Consider the following 19,662-nt stretch of genomic DNA (forward strand, 5'->3'; position numbering starts at 1 on the left):
GTTTGTTGTTGCTGTTTTATGGCCAGGGGTTTGAGGGCTGGGTTGCCAATGGAAAAAAGGATAAGATGAAGAATCTTCTGGAGTGGTCCATGTCCATTAGTGGAGTGTTATTCTAAGTGTGGAAACAATAACTCATTTTTATTGAGTACTTACATTGTACTAAATGGTACTAAGCCCTTTCCCAACCTGGTTGTATTTAATCCTGTAGCAGCCTTGCACATGGGTTTTAAAGTGAATCAGCAGCTAGTTGCAGGATGATGTACTTCTGCTCTTCTGACGGTAATAAAGAGCAAATGTGCCCTGGCAAGTCCATTCTCCACCCTTCTTTCCCGTGTGTGTGTGTGTCCCTGAGGTTGGCTTTCCTTGGATGACCCATCCAGACTTTCTTGTCCTCCAGCTTCAAGTTGGATTTGGCCAGTGGGACTCCCCAGGAGGAGATCAGAGTTGGGTGTATTATTGTGTCCCAACTGCTCTGTGTTGGAGCAGGGGCTATGCTCCTCTGTTGATGGCCAAGCTCCTTTCGGGCAGTTGCTCTCTCATGGCTACAGGTTCCCACAAGGGGACCCTCTTTCTGCCCCATCAGGACTGGGATGACCATGGCTTCCTGCCCCTGATGATCCCTTGATGCTTCCCCAGCCCTTGACTTGTCCCTTAACCTCCCCCATACCCTGTAAATAGTTCCCTCCATAAACCCTCTTTCCTACTTGTTCCTATAGGACTTGAGAACTTATACAGTGCCTCACTACCACCCCCTTTTAAACCTTTACTAATTATAGTATCTACTGTGGAGTCAGGAAGACCTAGTTATGATGCCCAGTTCATCACTTAATAGTTGTGTGATATTGAGCAAGTTGTATAACATCTTTGAGCTGTAGTTTCTTCATCCATGAAACAAAAGACAATGGATATATGAGAAGTAAAAGGAATAACATGTGCCTAGCCCAATGTTTGGCACATAAAAGGTGATGAACAGAAATTAAAAATGGCAAACAATGTCATGGAAATATGTCAAACTCAATAATTACATTGTTAAATAATCTATTACTGCCTGTTAAAGTGAAAGACATTTTTAAAAAGGTAATAATTCCCAGTGTTGCCAATGATGTGGCGGAGAGGCACACACTACAAGTAAAAGTATAAAATTTGGCAAAGCCTTTCTGAAGGGCAGTTTATCTAAGGAATATAAAGCCTTAAATAAGTTCATTCTCTTTGATCCAGCAGTTCACATCAACTTTAGGAATTTATCCTCAGAAAATAATCCAACGGAAATAATCAGACAAAGATGTATCTACAAACATGTTCACACCATCATTGTTTACAACAGATGAAATTGAACATAACAAATGTTCAGCAACAGGGAACTGGGTAAATAAATGTTGGAACATCCATGCAGTGGCAGTGATGAATATGATTGATATTGAAAGATGGCCTTAACTCATTGGTAAGTTTTTAAAAAATCAGGTATAAAAGACCATTTATAAAACTTTAGTTCATATTTTTGTAAAACTATGAAGGGGGAAAATTGAAACGCTATATATTGAAATATTAATTTTGCTTATTTCTGGATGGTAGGCTCATGGGTGATATTGTTCCCCCTTCTCTGTTCTTTCTGTATTTTCTAACTTTTCTACAACATGAACTTTGTATAGATAAGACTGTCCTTGGCTGCAAGTCATAAAAATCCAAACTGTTGTGGTGCAGCCACTCAACAAGGCCAGGACCAAGGCCTCACATTTGCATGGCCTTTCCTCTGAGACCTTAACGTGACCACTGCACCTCTAGTCATCACATATGCACTCAGAGAAGAAAGGGGGACGTTAAACAAGAGCGTTCCCAGGAACCCTGTAGCAGACTTAGGCCTGATTGGCCAGGTTTGTATCACGTGACCCTGGCTGGAAAGCAGGGAGGAGGGGTTTGAGTCAACCTCTTTGTAATGTTTCCCACAAGCACATGTTGCTTTTGAATAAAAGAAATGATAAAAGTATTAAAATTTTAAAACAAGTTATTTCTGTTTTTCTTGATTACTTTCATGCTCGCCTCCCTCTGCTACCTCCCCTCCACATTCAGGCAGCAACAGCCAGCACATTCACATTCACAGCGAGGAGGGTGTGAGGAAGAATGAAGAAACCGCAGAGGAGGCTGCACCCTCCAGGCGGTGGGAGTAGAGAGATGGGCAGAGTGCCAAAGGCCTGGGAAACCTGCCTGTTGCTGGTTCAGCCAACTCCTCTAGGCCCCTCTGGCCTGAGGTGGTGGCTACACGAAGCTTATGGAGCAGAGACTTCTGCCACTGTAGTACTTCTAGCTCTGCTGCTACTTTATAGGGTATGCAGAACTGGCCCTGGCTTTCCATTCGACTTGCTTTGTCCTCAGCAGGGCTTCCCAGATAAAGAACATGCCCATGATACATACGAGGGAATGGACTAGAAGGCCTGGGTTCAAACCCCAGCTGTGCCCCTTACCACTTATGTGGCCTCAGACCAGCTTCTTAAGCTCTCTGTGTTTCTGTCCCCTCAGCTGTAAAATGAGAATAATAATAGTATGCATTTCCTAATGTTGTTCTAAAAGATTAGATGATTCAGTATTTGTCAGGTGCTTAGTATGTGCCTGTCTCAGGTAAGTGCTCTATAAGTATTATTTAAAAATAAACAAATCCGAGAAAGGCGGAAACAGCAGTCTGGGCTCTATTTGTTTAATTCACATTTTACTGGACATAAATGAATAGCTGAAGCTACAAAGAATGGCAGAATTTTCTTTTGTTCTTGCTGGCTGCCCCATGTGGGCTCAGTGGTGGGACAAGAGAACCCATGGGAAGCTGAGAGCCATGAAACACGTCCTGGGTGGCAGGGACTCCCCAAGCGCTTTATGTGTAGTGAACAGCTCATTTAAGTCTTGTGAGACAGGTGCTATCACTGCCCTCGTTTTACAGATGGGGAAACTGAGGCCCAGAGGAGTAAGGTTACTTGACCACAGTCGCATGCCTATGAGAGGTGCAGCTGGAGTGTGGGTAGGTCCGAGCTAGAATTCGACTCCTGGGACATGAGACTCCAAAGCCTGCATATTCCATGTGAAGGATGATGCTTATAGAGGGGACCTTCCCTGTGCATGATCCTAAAGGTTAACATATACATCAGTCCCTAACTTAAAGATTCTTAAGGAGTTTTTACTTAAAATGCCGTAAAGTAAATCCTTCTGTAAAATGCTTTATCTCTCTATATTTAACTTGGCAAGTTTGAGTTTGCACATTCTGTGTTTTCTTACAATATAGTGCGTCTCTGGTGTTCAAAAAATAAGTTCCATGCCTGAAATTTAGTTAATTTATTTTTGAGGGGTGCTTTCTCTTAGAATTAAATACAGGATCTAAAGAGCTCTCTGTGTGTCCTAAAAGAGCCAACTCAGTAGCCTTTCCTAGCAATAAATGACTTTTTGTTGCCAATTCTAGGCATATTGTCTTGAAGCTCCAAGCTTAGGCCAGCCGAAATCATCAATTATTAACATCATGACTACCTCACAGGTCCAAATTCCTCCATGGGTAGCAGCAGGAGTCCTTTCTGCCCACCTTTGCAAATGCTGGTTCCAAAGAGATCCTACCTGACATTGCTCAGTGGTTTTATTCAGCACTACCAGCAAGTTCCAGCAAAATGTAAATGTTCCAAGAGACCTCCCTGCTCTTTCCCTTTAAGAAAAAAAGTCACTCAGCCCCTCCCAACCCCACCCTGAGCTTCTAAAGTTCTGGAGTCAGTGGTGCAAGAGATAGAGCCAAGATAAAATGAAGTGAAAACAAAGTGAGTTTTTAAGAAAAACTTTTGTTCCCAGCTCTTATACCCCCTCCCCCCATCCTAAGTTGCGACTTCATGGGATCTGACCCAGTGCCACCCCCAGCCCCTCTGCTACCTCTCCCTGGCCCTGGGCTGGTCCTAGGAGAGACCGGGAGAGAGATAAGGTGAAACATTAGCCACGGCCTCTTGGATCCAGTCCAGTGTCTTTCAATTATTTCTTTATGTGCTTTTGGTCCTGGGCTTACTTGGCATGGGACAGGCATCCATTAGAAGATTTCACAATGATTTGCCATGTTACAGTTCTAAACAGATGTGAACTCGTCACCAAAGGAAATTTATGTTTTACCATCTTCCCTCCACCTCTCCCTGGGGAGCTGCAGGGAAAAGCACTCCAAGCAAATTAATCAAAATGACTAGGTAATGCTCTAAAAATAATAAACGTTGTTATAAGTCTGGATCTCTTTCAAGTTTGAGCTCATTTTGTGAGCTTGAAGATCCATACGTCAAATCCCACATATATATTTTTCATTAGCGAGAAGTGGACGGTTGCATGGGGACAGATAAGTTATTAAGACACATAAGTACAATTACTCTCATAACACTAAGTTAATTAAACAATTTGTCCAAGGAGGGGGCCAAAGAATAGATGCCTTAATGATTCCTTAACTTGCCTTCATCAGCCAGCTGTGCAATTTAGGACAGGCTGAAGTTTGGAGCTCTGAAATCAAGACTGGACAGAAACCGAGGTGCAGAGTTAGAATTATAACAAACAAAAAAATGAAAATATATGTGGTATCTCCTTGGGCCTCCCTCACCTACTAAGAAAAGGTGAATTATTACTAGACAAAAGTGAAGGAGCTAGAACATTTTGAAAACTGATTCAAAAAAGTGGATAATGAAAAAAAAAAACAACAACAACAAGCGAGCAACTATTATCGTCGTATTTTCAAAATACCTTCCTAGCAGTCAGCTTCAAAAGAATGTTTTTGCATGAAAAGAAACTTGTAGCTGAGTCCGGGCTCTCAAGGCCTTCCTCCGTGGTTGGAATGAGATTAGATAAACCTCAGGGTGAGGTTGAGAAGGGAAATTTGTACGGGAATAAAGGGAAGCTTTGATGATCAGGGTAGACTCTTTTCTTACTTTAACTGGCTTACTTCTCTGGTTTTCAGTTGGCCTCTTTCCCTAATATATGTCCCAACATCCAAGAGCAAGGTGTTCTTTAAAGATCTGGATCCAGACCATGCACAGCCCTTGATGCTAATTTATCCATGTCAGGCAGGACTGTGAGGCCAGCGGGACTGTGAGAAAAACAGGAGCAAAGACTACCCAGCATTTCCGGTATGCCCTTTGTCTCCACATCTGAGCCCTGCTGTTATTAGGCTAAATCACAAGGATATTTCCAACCTAAGCAAGCTCATCTGCCCTCTGAGTGCTTCTTAGATAATTCCCATGTCTTCATCCTCCAAAAACAGTTGATTGCAGTGTTACTAATCCCAACCAACTTTAGCCAGCCTCCATTAATCATGGCTGGCAGGAAAGACTAGAGGGTCATGGGTAATTGAATTCCAGCCAACCTTCAAACCTAATTTAAGTCCACCCTCTGACCTCTTTCCTGACCTAATCTGCTGCCAGAGCTAGTAAATAAATATTGTTTGTAAATGAAAAGAAGTCTTTTTTGAATGCCTACTATGTGTTCGCTTCGCAAGTGATGCATCTGTTATCCTACTTCACTCGTTCATTCTGTCAACACTAGCGCAGAACCCAGACACAAGGATTAACAGATAGTGGAGATGAGTGCAAAGGTCATCTGGGGGTCAGTCCGGTGGGGGAAATATGTGCTTTGCAGACACCCGGACTTCCTATCTTTGAAAGAAGATAAATCTGTAACACCGAAGCCCCTTGCACACAGGAAGATGGAATGAGAAACACTTCCCTTCTCTCCAAGAAAAGCCACGTGGGACCTTCGGAGGTCAAAGACTTCCACTCGGCCCTCCCTCCACCACGTTTGACTTTCGGTGTCAGGCGCCCTGTTTAACTGCTCTGGTCAAGGTCCACAACTGTGATAAGGAGCAGGGTGTGTGCAAGCGGTAGTAACAGTGCCAACCCGGAAGGCTGCTGTGAGGATTTGGGGGTTAGAAGAAGCACCTTGTAGACTGGAGGCTCCTCACACAGGGGAGAGGATGGCTAGTTTAACTCTCTGTTAAAACTGCCAACCAGCCATGAGACCAGCAAAGACAGGTCTTCAGATCAAAGGCCTTGATAAACACAATACACTTGTTTTAAATAATGGAAGTTTAGGCCCGGCTGGCATGGCTCAGTGGTTGAGCGTCAACCTATGAACCAGGAGGTCACGGGTCAATTCCCGGTCAGGTCACATGCCAGGGTTGTAGGCTAGATCCCTGATGGGGAGCATCCAGGAGGCAGCCAATGGATGATTCTCTCTCATCATTCATTCATGTTTCTAGCTCTCTCTCCTTCTCCTTTTCTCTCTGAAATAAAAAAAAAAAATAAATTTTTTTTTAAATAAATAAATAACGGAAGTTTAGGTGGAATTTCTTAGGAAATTTATTTCGTTTACTTTTTCTTGGTAAATCTTTGGGTCAGTGTGATGTTTGCTGAGTGTATATATGATCTGGACTGTGTGATCAGAAGGCTTCCCTGGTGACTCAAAGTCTCCAGAGACCACCCCCCGCCCCCGCCCCTGCCTCTTTCCCACCCTCCAACAGTTAGAAACCAGCCACTAGCAGCGTTCTATTATCACCAACCCTCGAATCCTCAATAAAGCTAGCGCTGAATTGCTACAGATAATATTCTTGGCAGCGATACGCTTTTAGGAAGGATAAGTCAAGGATGTGCCGAGGTTAAAATCAATGTGCTTGAATAACTTACTTTCTCTGTTTAAATCTAAAATGATATGAGGCCTCTAAGGCTCACAAGCAGCCGGTGGCCCTGAGCAGCCTGTCGAGGCTGGACGCAAGGGGTGATGTTAATGGAAGCATCCGCTGGTGCTGGAGAACTGTCTGCTGTGGAGAGATAACTACCCGGCAGAGATGAGGGATCGTTGCAGATAAACGCTGAGCAGAGACCTCAGTGTTTATTTTTCATGCTACCATGTAATCTCCACTGTTTAACTCCATCAGCATCACTGCTAACGCCGGGCCACACAATTGAACTTAAAAAAATGAAATAACCCGAACACACATTGTAAGAAGTTGCAGGAGATGTGGGTTGGGATGTTTTTGCTACTACCGTCAGTGGCAAACAAGTGTTCTCTTTTATAGCATCCTTCTCTGGCGTGGGACAAAAATAGGAGTAACATTTGTTAAATGCTCACCCTGGGCCCGACCCTGGGTTAAGCATTTTATATAGATTGTTCTGTCTAATCGTCAGACATGGCAATTCCATGAGCTAAGTCCTAGTAGAGGAAACTGGGTGTCAGAGAAGTTAAGTAACTGGCCCGGGCCACAGGCGGAGTGAGTGGTGGAGGGAGGGTTGCATCCCCAGCAGGCCAGCTCCAGATGTTCACAGAAAATCACCGGAACACGTATGTTCCCCCATCTCGAGTCTAGTCTTCTTGACTTTCCGGGTGAGTTCAGGCAGTTTTATTGCCGCAACAGCTGCCCCAGCTATCTTTATTGGAAAAGCCACCAGATCTCCCATCCGGTCCTCGGTCCAGTTCTGTATTTGTTTTATTGAGAAAGTATTTCCATTCAGTCCCCCGTGGTCAACCTGAGGTTTGTAACTCACCTCGTAGGCCTTCACAGTGGCCTATCTGTAAGCAATCACTGCCTCCTCCCTCCAAGTTCTTTTCTGCAAAACTTTTTATGAAAATACATTACAGAAAACCTGAAAGAATATTTCAGCGCACATCTGCTTGCCTCCACCAAATTTAATACTGCTAATATTCTGCCATATTTGACTTACTAAGCAGTCCATCTTTCTATCTATTTTTCTTTCTGAACCATTGGAAAGTTCATTTCAGAAATCATGACACTTCAGCCCTAAATGCTTCATTCAGCGCCCATCTCCTAGAAATATGAACCATTGCCGACATGACCACATTATCGTTGTAATCAGACCTGAGAAAATGAACTATATATAATTCCTTAATATCATCTACTATCGAGTCCAATAATAAATTTCTTAGCCAGGCCCCAACTGTCTTTTATAGCTGTTTTTTTAAAATCAAATTTCATGCATTGTATGGGTAGTAATGTCTCCATTACTTGTAATCTAGAACAGCTTCCCTCCCCATCTTTTTTATTCCCTCAATCTCATTTAGTTTAGAGAGAATCCCTCTAGTTTTGGGAAAGTTTAATGGCTTCCTATTCCTAAGGGTCTCCACTGGTTGCTACCTTTAGCTCTCAGCCAGATGTTAGTAAGATGCAGCTCTAGAATTTCTATGAAGGAGGGGATCCAGAGGGGGTGCAATCTGGTTATAAGGAATTGGCGGTAAGAGGATTTTTGCATAACAAAAAGTCTTTTAAAAACAACTTAAATTGTTAATTTGCTTGACATGGCTACTGCCCTTACCTAGAAGTTGTCTGTACTGTAGGAGAGGTGATAAGTGGTAATGATTAATGATACAGGCTGAGCAAACTGCTTAGATTCAATCCTCAGTGTTGCCACTTTGAAGCTGTGTGACCTTGAACAAGTTACTTAATCTCTGTTACTCCCTTTAATTATTTGTAAAGTGGTGGTGATAACAATAATAAAATAATTCACAGAGTTGTGCTGAAATGAATTAACAAGCACAAAGCAATGAGAATCCTGACTGGAATAGAATATTATCCATAAAGGGTAGCCATTGTCATCATTTATATTCTTCTCCCACCTCCTGTCAACTTCCTTCTCTAGTCATTTCCTGGACCCAGAGCATCCAGCATTTCTGAGAGTTTTATGTGTTGCCTTTTTACTTTATGTTCAACTTATTCTGATTAACCTTGGAAACTTCAAGTGTGCCCTCAACTTCATCCTCTTTCCTCTTTCTGATTCATTTCCTTTGTTTTCCCAATTAAATTCTTTAAAAAAATATCCATTTGGTTCTCCTTTTTTCTATTATCTTGTATGTCTGGAATAAATCCCTTCCTTTTTGCACTGAGGCTTATCATCCTTTAAGGTGCAATGACATCTATGGTTTCTAGTCCAAGAACACTCTCTTGCTTAAGTGAATGTTGAAGCTTCTTGGTTCCCATTCAGTCTGTCAGTCAGCCAGTCTTTGGACCCCCGTGAGGAACTGGGCACCACTGGACACAGGATACAGCAGTGAACGAAAAGTGGTCCTGGCTATGGACAGACAATCAGCCAATTACTCAGAGTGCATTGGACTTGCAGTAGGGGCGAGTTGAACCCTTCTCCCTGACCACGTAGGAGATTCTAGGAGAATGACGGAAAGAATGTTAATGGATCTCTTTCTCCAAAGGTGCATTCTCTATCACCCTGAAACTCCTATCAGGAGAGGAACTAGAGTTGCTCTCTGTTTTCCTACCTACAAGTCCTTTAAACATTTCTAGAATCATTGGAAGCTTTTACTGTTACTGCCTATTTCCACAGAAGTGCATGCATTTTATTAGAATAACTGTAACAGCACAACTTCCTCATCTGAAGAATGGGATAACAATAGTACCGACATCATAGGGTTGTTATAACACGTATGTGAGTCAACCATAAAAATACTTTGAATGCAGCATGGATTTATATGTTTGGTAAGTAAATAAAATAAAGTTTTTTGAAGGATCAAGATAGAGTCACAAGAGAATACGATGCTGAGCAGGTGCACTTTGAAGGGGTGAAGGGAGGGAAGGGAGGAGGCCTGAGGCCTGACGTAGCAACAAATGAAGCAGGAAGCACTTGAAGAAACTGTGGAGTGGTCAGAGGGAAATTCAAAGATTAACTTTGACTACCTTATAACATTCATTTTATTTATTTATTTAGATCTTGTTCATAGATTCTTTCAAAATAAATAATAAAATTATTCAGACTTGTTTAGTGATGCCTAAGCTTCAGAGGGTTTGTGAAGAAATTACAAAGGATAGCAACCACTTCAATGCAATTAAAGGACATTTTTTTTAAAGTATCCTTTCACACAGTGGCTCTCAAACTTTGGCATACATCAGAATTTCCGCAGAGTTTCTGACAAGTTTCTAGGTAATGCTGATGGTGCTGGTCTGGGCACAACCCTTTAAGAAACACTGCTTTAAGATGTATTCTCCAGAATTCAATCTAATAAGCAATACCCATATGCCTTTGCTTTTTCTCATAGTAAATAAATAAAAGAACATTTCACATATGGGTCCATCAAACTTTAAATTTTCAGCCTTTTGAAATGTCCTACTTAAATAGAATATATAATTTATTCTTCATGGTTCATAATAATCCCTATGAGTTCAAAAGACAGAACCACAGGATAGTCCAGTACTGGATCATCTGTGACTACATGAAAACATCTACTTACACAGTGACTTAGGGCACAGGGATCTTGCTCCTGTCTCCTCCATGCCTCTTCCGTTTAGGAAATCCAGTACAAAATCATGAGAATGTGAATGTGACTTATCATGAATGTAGACATAAAGTGTCACGGTGCATTGTCACACTCAAGATTCTGAATCAGGAACTTCTTCCTCAGGGCAGCAGTAATATTCCACAAAACATACCTGTCCATCTTCATTTCTAATAGTATACTGTAATGAGAGGAAGCCTCAGTTTTTTGTCTAAACAGGCACCTTACATGACAGGACTAATGCCTTTGTAGAGGGCTTCAGTAAAGAAATCGTGTATCTGTTAACTTGGATTTCGTTACAATTAAAGGACTCCATCAAGTCAGAATCTTGGGGATAGTCAAGGTGGGAGCTTCCTGCATTCCCAAAAGTAGATAACCTGAAATAAGGCTTGTCGGGAGACATGGTGATCTGCAGGACCTCACTTGTCCTATTGGATAGGACCTATCCAATTCGGAAAATGCTTCACGGAGCCCCCCTGACTGGCACGGGACTTGATCCAAAAAATAGAGAAGTAGTCTAAAAGGACAGTTAAATTAACTAGGGAAGTAACAGGCTCTTCCTGAACTTTAAAGTCCTGAAATATTCCAGCCTGAATACAAGCATTTGCTTGCACACACTTTGCATTTTCCACTGTCACCTGGATTCCATTTTTAGTACCGAAGCAGGTGGCCCGTTGTCGGAAATGAACGGCCAGGACAGTGGAGAGATTCCTAACGTCATCGAGGCGGCCACCAAGCTGTAGCTACTCTTGTCTGGGGCCCGTTGGTTGATGAGGGGCATCGTCTACCGTATGGTTGGCGCCAGGAATGCTCAGGCGTCGGCACCTGCTTCCGCGGGCCACGCAACACCTTCAAGGTGGGGTCCAGACGCCTAAGAACCCTTCCCAGCCAGGTCACCGGGAGGCGAGGTGCAGCTCCCGGGGAAGCCGGGAGGAAGTGGACCAGCTCCCGCCAGTGCTTTCAGATCTCCAGGCCACCTTGGCCCTATAAAATTTATTCTAAATGTGGCCTCCTGTACTTTTTAAAGTCTGAGTTCTGGATTCCAATCAATGGTTTTCAAACTCTTAAAGAGAGAAACCCAGTATAAGAATACTTGGCGGAAAAATAAGGTATCAAGTGTACACGTTTGTATCGCTGTGTAACAAATCACCACAGGTTTAATGCTTTAAAACAACAGACATTGGCTACCTCACAGTTTATGTGGGTCAGGAGTATGGGCACACCCAGCCTGGGTCTATTATAAGCCTGTCTGCCAGAGCTGGGTTCTCAACTGGAGGCTCAAATGGGGAAAGGCGTGCTTCCAAGTTCACCCCACTTGTTGGCATTGTTCACTTTCTTGCAGCTTCAGGACTCATAGAAGCTTGATTCTTTAAAACCAGCAAGGAGAGTCAGACTCTGGAGTGATCTGCGAGCAAGACAGAGTCTTACGTGATATCATGTGATCATGGGAGTTACATCCCGTCACTCTGCCATATTGTATTGATTAGAAGCAAGCCACAGGTCTTCACTACACTCAAGGAAACAAAATGACACAAGGGCATGGACACCAATAGCAAAGGCTCATGGGAGCCACCTTCCAGTCTGTTTGTCATAGTGGACAACTTTGAACTCTCTCTTCTTTTTTTTTTTTTTTTTTTTTTTTAAATATATTTTATTGATTTTTCACAGAGAAGAAGGAAGAGGGACAGAGAGTTAGAAACATCGATGCGAGAGATCGATCAGCTGCCTCCTGCACACCCCCCACTGGGGATGTGCCCGCAACCCAGGTACATGCCCTTGACCGGAATCGAACCTGGGACCCTTGAGTTCGCAGGCCGACGCTCTATCCACTGAGCCAAACCGGTTCGGCATGAACTCTCTCTTCTTAAAGTACTTTCCGCATGAGTAATCAAGGAAGCCGAAGACCTGGGAAAATGTAAAATATGAAACTCATTGGCCTAAAAATATTCATTCCATGTCTCTTGTTTCAGCGGGGGGTGGCTGGCACAGCATTCTGTAAACAATCCTTGGCCCAAGATGAATGTGGCATCTTCAAAGGTGTGCCTGGGAGCATGCATTTTATGCTTTCCTGGGGGATTCGGTTCTGAGTTCTTATGACTAAGTTATTTTCACCCAATTTTGTCTTGTGGAATGAGGTGGCTTGTTCCCAAACCCATGTCATGATGACCACAGTTGAGACATTTTCCATGTGAAGCTGTGCTCGCTATTCTTATGTCTCTAATTACCATGTCTCCCCCAAGACCTGGCATGAGTCTCCACAGCCCGTGAAAATTTTAAAAATACAAAGGGGAGGCAGGCAGTTAAAATGTTCTTTAAAAAAGTAATATAAGTCATGTTATTAAAAATGAACATTAAAAGAGTTCCCTGTTGATGTCGCATTTTTTATCTTCCTTTTTAAACCTCTAAGGAGAGTTTATGTTTTATATGCCACACCTTCTCTTTACTCCAATTAATTACTGCCTTAATTATAAAACAGCTGTGATACGTTTTCTTAAGAAAATGTTATGCATTTAATGTATGTTCTTACCAGCGCTCATAGATAAGGGGAGGGGAGGGAGGCGAGGGGAAGGGAGGGGGAAGGAGGGAAAGGGAGGCGGGGTAGGAGATTCCTCTTAGGGTACTTAATCCTTAGCCCCTTTTCTTCCTTCACTGGTTCCCTTCCTAGACCTACATTTAGAGAAAAATCATGATGGTCCATGGGAGACTATAATAAACTAGGGGCCCAGTGCAAATTCGTGCACCTTGAAAGGAACTGTGGGCCACGAGGCTGTGGTGGGCACAGGGGCAGGCCTCGGCCCATCCTCTACGCCCCCACCTGGCCCCTCCCACAGCAGCCCCCAGTCCCCTGTCTGCTGGCAGCCCTGCTCCCGCTGCTGCTGCTCCCATGTGCTGATGGCGCCGGCCCTGCTGGCACCCGCTGATGGCACAGAGCAATTGGGGCTAGCGCCAGTAGCGGGTGCAAGCAGGGCTGGTGCTGTCAGTGGGTGCAAGCAGCAGCTGCTGCCCCGATCACCCCTCAGGAGCAGGGGGAGGTAGAGAAGCCCTCAGGGGCGATCAGGGCCAGCAGCCACTGCTCACACCCGCTGATAGCACCGAGCTATCAGGGCCGGCACCAGCAGCAGGTGCAAGCTCTGGGTGGGACCACGGTGCACAGGAGCAAAGAATTTTCAGTAGCAGAGGCTCACCCTGATAACAGCAACCAGCACCCCGCCTTGGTCTGGCACCCCCACTCACCTGCTCCACCATCCCACCACAGCTGATGCCCGCCATGTTCCACACGTGCCCCCTGATGGTCAGCACACATCATAGAGACATGTTGTTCAGTTGTTCCGCCGTTGGGTCTATTTGCATATTAGAGTTTTAAATATATAGACTAGAGGCCCGGTGCACAAAATTTGTGCACTCGGTCGGGGGGGGGGGGGGGTGCGTCCCTCAGCCCGGCCTGTGCCCATTTCCAGTCTAGGACCCCTTGGGGGATGTCCATCTGTTGACTTAGGCCCACTCCCCGGGGGATCAGGCTTTAGTTTGCAGTCAGACATCCTTCTGGTAGCCAGGGAGCCCTCGGGGGCTGTCCGACTAAAGGCTTAGGCCACCAAGGGATCGGGCCTTAACTGTTAGTTAGACATTCTTAGTGCTGCCATGGAGGTGGGAGAGGGTCCTGCCACCACCTCCGCACTGGCCAGCCATGAGCCAGCTTCTGGCTGACTGGCACTACTCCTGGGTCTGACCTAAACCCTAGAGATTAGTACTTCATTTTACAACTTTTTCTCGGTTTATAGGCAGCAGCAAACTCAGACCACACAGTCGGGTGTGCGCCTGGGCCCTCCCGCCCTCTGATGCCATGGTGATCCTGGGCGCAGGCCAGCCGGCAACCCCGGCCCCAGTGGGGTCCGGGTTTGCCGCCTGGCCTGCCCCTGGGTCCTCCCACCCTCCGATCACCATGGGGATCCGAGCAGGCCAGCCGGCAACCCCAGCCCCAGTGGGGTCCGGGGTTGCCTCCTGGCCTGTCCCTGGGCCCTCCCGCCCTCCGATGCCATGGCAATCCTGGGCGCAGGCCAGGCAGCAACCCCGGCCCCAGTGGGGTCCGGGGTTGCTGCCTGGCCTGCGCCGGGCCCTCCCACCCTCCGATCACCATGGGGATCCCCACAGGCCAGCCGGCAACCCCGGCCCCAGTGGAGTCCGGGGTTGCCGCCTGGCCTGCGCCTGGGCCCTCCCGCCCTCTGATCGCCATGGCATTGATCCGCGCAGGCCAGCCGGCAACTCCGGCCCCTGGGGTCGGGTTTGCTGCCTGGCTTTCCAATAGTGATCACCAGCTGGGGGGTGGGGGAAGGCGGCCTTTGCCCACCCCCTAGCTCTTGCCTGCTGCCTGGGTTGCTGATCACCATTCTTCAGTCCTTCCCCTTTTGCCTCCCGTATGTAAATTAGCCGCCATCTTTGTGGGCGGTTAACTGCCATCTTAGTTGGCAGTTGATTTGCATAAGGACATGCTGATTAGCCAATGGGAAGGGTAGCGCTCGTACGCTAATTACCATGTTTCTCTCTTATTAGTGTAGATGTCTGGCAAGGAGTGTGAGCTTCAGTCACTCAGGGAACACTGCAGACATTTCTGTAAGGCTTGACTTCTACCAACTGCTTCATTAATCCAAGTATTCCTTCAAAGAGAACAAAAGTTAAGTTTTGTGTGTGTAGGGAAGATGGTGATGGGGAGATCAGTGTTTAATGTGTGGGATTCAGAGCCTCCCCATCTCCTGCCTGCTTAGCTTCTTGCCCCACCCCCATCCTCTCAGGAAAGGTGAAGCTTTGTAGTCAAGTGGACAGAGAGGCTCACAGGAAAGTAGAAGGACATTCCCCAAGGGGCTGGGGCAGGAGAGTGGAGCTGGCCAGGGACTGGGTTTGGCGGATTGAGCTCTCCATTGATAGGGGAGATGAAAGAGGAACTGAGGGAAACAGAATACTCTTGGATAAAGGGCTTTTGGGGGGCTAGGAATTGGGTGGGTGGGGTTGGGGGGAAGCTAGAGAATAGGGCAGAGGACTTTAATGACGGTTGTTCTAGACTTTCTATTGGATTCCTTAAATGTTAGCGGGAATTGTCAATAAAGACTAATGTTCCTGTGTAGGCTGGATTTATTTATGTGTTACATCACTCTGATCATCCCTAAGCTATATTATATGTGCTATATTATATGTAAGCATGTTTTATTATGACATCTCCTCCCCCTGCATGTATTTCCTAGGGCTGCCATAACTAACACACCACAGACTGACTGTGTGACTTAAAACAACAGCAATGTATTCTCTCACTATCTGGGTGCTAGATGCCCAAAAGCAAGGAGTCAGCAGGGCCACGCCCTGTCTGAAACTGTAGGGAACCCTTCCTTGTCTCTTCCTAGCTTCTGATGGTTTCCGGCAATCCTTGGTGTTCTGTGGCTTGCAGATACATCATTTCCATTCTTTGCTTCTGCCTTCATATGTGTTCGTGTGTGTGTGTGTGTGTGTGTGTGTGTGTGTGTGTGTTCTGTGTGTCATTACCTTTTATTATGAGGACACCGGCCATGTTTGTTTAGGGAGTACTAATTCAATATGACCACGTCTTAACTAATTACATCTGCAAAGACCCTATTTTCAAATAAAAGCGTATTCTGAGGTTCTGGGTGAACCTAAATTTAGGGAGGGGACATTATTCAACCCAGTACAAAACATAACAGGGAATTCACAAAATCCAATTAAAATGATTAACTAATGAAATTTAGTATTTATGCTCCAATTAGCTAGGCTGGGAAATAAAACCAGTGAAATTCTGCTTGGGGAAGGAATTGATGTGAAACTGTCAACTTCTCTACTCCTTTCCTGCCAGCTGACCACACCTCAAGCAATGTGCCCTGCTTTTCTGCTGACCTTATTCTCCAAACCACCCTTCCCCTACACATCCCCCACACATGCACACACACACCACCACTAGCAGGAGAAGGGAGATCCCAGTGCCTGTGTACACAAGCCACCCCAGCACCTACAGATGCAGCACTTTGCTTCCTCTGTTTTGGAGACTCAGGACTAACCCCATCAGTGACCAACGTGACACAGAGGGAGGGTCTCTCTGCAAAGCATGGATCTCAGGTTTGGCCAGAAGCAGTGCTGAGAGGACTGGTAGACCAGGGGCCACTGGGCTATCTTGTGAGGGCACAGGAAGATGGAATGGGTATAATGACATTGGAATACTGCTTCAATATTTGATACCCCACCCCTTTAACTGAGAAGGTCTTATAGGACCCTCATTCACCAAGAGTCAGAAGATGTCTTGGGCCATATTTCGCCTGAGCAAGGGGTCTGTGTGACTTGGGACAGGTAGGGTTCAGTCTCAGGTTTACTCACATCGGGCTCACATGTGCAAAGAGAACTTTCTATAACTGGTCCAATTTTCCCTGACCTCCATACCACTGACTAATGAGGAGTGCGGGTAGGACTGAATTTTAGTCCAATCTGCTAGACTCAGGCGATTCCAGTAAGCTGTCTCTTTTGAATGAGTCAGTTTTTCCAATTTGCATCACTCTCCTGTTTCTCTCCAAGATGGTATCTGGGCATGTGGAAAGCTTTGGGCCATTGGGGGAGAAGGAGGCCCCTGGAATTATGCTGCTGCACAGCTCCGAGCCAGCTGATGTCTGTGAGGGTGGCTGGGCTGCTGTTAGCCTGGACTGTTTGGAGGAAGTTCACTGCTGAAGTGTGCAGCTGGGCCACTTGTAGTCTGTTCTCTCCTTCCTTGGATAAGGCTCAAGTCCTTCCTGCTGACTCAGCTCCACCACAACCAGCACTGGCACTCTAGCTGGGACTTCCTCTCAAGCTCCAGCTTGGCGGAGGGGTCCACCTCATTTCCCAGCATAGCCACTACCCCCTCAAGGGCCAGGGTGCAGGTACTGAGGACCCTCAAGGAGATAGAGGCTTATGTCTCTAGTTCTCCCATTTTGAGCAATGCTACCTGTCTTTAATTACTTATTCTCAGCTATGTTCTCTGCCCAGGACCAGGGCAGGAGCCTGAGAATGATGGAAAGAGATAATTCATTGCCACACTGCCCGGGATAGCTCTACTCTCTGAACCATGAGGGAGGGCAGCGACTGGTGACAGAGTAAAGGCTTATGTAGAAAGGAGAACAGCAAGAATCCTGAGAAAAGATCATTGTATCTCCAACCCACTCTCAATATTACTGTTGAAAAATGTAGTTCATAATATTGGGGCAAAGTATGACAGACAAATAAGGAAGTAATCATTAAGCTCTAGACCAGTGCTATCCAATAGATAGCACCGATGGACATTCTGTACCTGCACTGTCCACTATAGTAGCCATGAGCCACATGTGGCTTTTGAGCACTTGAATGTGACTAGTGCTACTAAGAATTGGAATTTTTAATTTAATTTTAGTTAATTTAAAGTTACATTTAAATAGTCACCTGTAGTTAGGGCTACCAGATTGGGCAGTCCAGCTCTATACCTTAACTTTTATGTGCCCCAAACCCCTTTGATACTCTGGTCAAGCCCATGGACTCCTCTCAGACTAACATTTAAAATCTATAGGATTACAATAGAAACCAATCAATTTAATATTTCTATTTTCTTCAGTCTTTAATTAAAATTATTTAATTTTTAAAAAATTTTTAATGTAGTACTCTATGTACTTTTTTATGAATGTATTAGATATCAATTTAGCAATGAGCCTAATCTTAAAGAGAGATGAAAATAAGCAATACTTTGAGATATCTGATACAATGTAATAGGATATGAAAATATCTATGATTTGTATTGAAGATAAAGTCACATGCACTCCTAATGCAACTACAGTTTGGATTCAGTTAGGAGTTTGTGAAAATAAGCATGCACACTTTTTCCCATCCAAGTTCACAAACCTGCTGGGGAGACACGGAGTCAGGCTAAAAACTCCTGCTCTAGACTTATGTAAACAAGACAGGCTGGTGAGTAAGGTTAATGCATGCAAGAAGTATTCATGGAATGTCCACCACCTGCCAGGTGCTATTCTAGACGCTTGGGCTGCAGTTGTGAATGAGACAGACAAAGTCGGAATTTTTAACAAGTTTGTATTTCCATGGAGGAGGGAAACAAGGAGTCAATAATCAGGTCATTTCAGGTGGTAGTAAATACTATGCAGAAAGTGTAATAGAGTGATAGTGACGCCGAGGAACAGTGACTCTTTTAGATGGGGTGATCCGCAAGGTCACTCGAGAAAGTGACTTTGAGTTGAGGCTTGAATGAAAGGACCCCGCCATGCAAAGTCGGAAGACCTAGAGCTAAATGAGGTTCCTGTGATTGGCCCCGTGTAATCAACACAAGTGAGCACCACAGAATCAAGATGAGAGTGGGGAGGGCCCAAGCAGTGCTGGAATTTGTGAGTCTTCATCTGGGATGGCAGGGAACTTCAATTTTATTCTAAGTCCAGTAAGTCTAATTTTATTCTAAGAAGGTGGATTAAGTGACCCTGTTGGTGAAGAATGGATTAAAAAGGAAAGTGGAAGCAGGGAGTTCATGCAGGAGGCTGCTTTAGTCGTCATTCAAGTGCAAAGGGATGGTGGCTGGTGACTGTGGATATTGTCATGATTCAGATAAAGAAAAGTGAATGAATTCAGGACATATTTCCAGAGAGAACAGAGAAACTACAATTAGGGAGCATGAAGGAAAGAAAACAGTCTCAGAATGACTCAGGGCAACGCGTTTTGCTGAGATGGGAGAGTGGTCTTGGAGACAGATTTGAGTCAGAATCAAGACATACTTTAGTTTTATTACTGCCCTTTAGGTATTGAAAAAGAGAGGTTTGGGTGGATGAACCTGAAGTTCAGTGGAGAAATCAAGACTAGTAGTATAAATCCTGGATTCACCATCACAGAGACGGTATTTAGGCCATGGGATGGTGTGAGATAAACCAAGAGCAGTGTTTGCACAGAAAAGAAAGGCCTGGTTCTGAACCATAAGGAAATTGAGTATTTAGGAATTATTTTTTGATTATTTATTGTGCACTTTTTTGGTCTGTACTTTCAGATTGGTATGTGCTTCCAAAGGCAGTAAAGTCCCTCTGCTGATCTGGTAAATTAGGCTTTAACTGTGGGATAAGGTGATGACCTCACAAAGGCGTCTGATAAAATACAATGAGGCTATTTGCAAGGACCCATTCCCATACATTCCCATCACTAGCATCGCAATGATGTTTCCATGGGGCATTCACCGTTCTCTTTGGTGGGTCCAGCATTGAAAGAATCCCCCCTTTATGAGTTCCCCCTTCCTTTACTGATTTCCTAGGCTAGAGGTAGATGACCTGGTCTCTGGCAATCAGGTTCGCTTACCCCGGACTTCAAGCAGAAAGCTAGAATGGCAGAGCAGCAGACACTGAA

General features: G+C 44.9%; 1 pseudogene; it reads right to left on the bottom strand.

Moving 5' to 3' along the window:
- Nucleotides 1-10,369: 10,369 nt before the first annotated feature.
- LOC139007374 (cell cycle checkpoint protein RAD1 pseudogene) lies at nucleotides 10,370-11,056 on the bottom strand (annotated as a pseudogene).
- Nucleotides 11,057-19,662: the final 8,606 nt, after the last annotated feature.

The sequence above is a fragment of the Myotis yumanensis genome, unplaced genomic scaffold, assembly GCF_028538775.1.
Source record: "Myotis yumanensis isolate MYYU_CA2020_CCGP unplaced genomic scaffold, mMyoYum1.0.hap1 SCAF_1, whole genome shotgun sequence".
NCBI lineage: Eukaryota > Metazoa > Chordata > Mammalia > Chiroptera > Vespertilionidae > Myotis > Myotis yumanensis.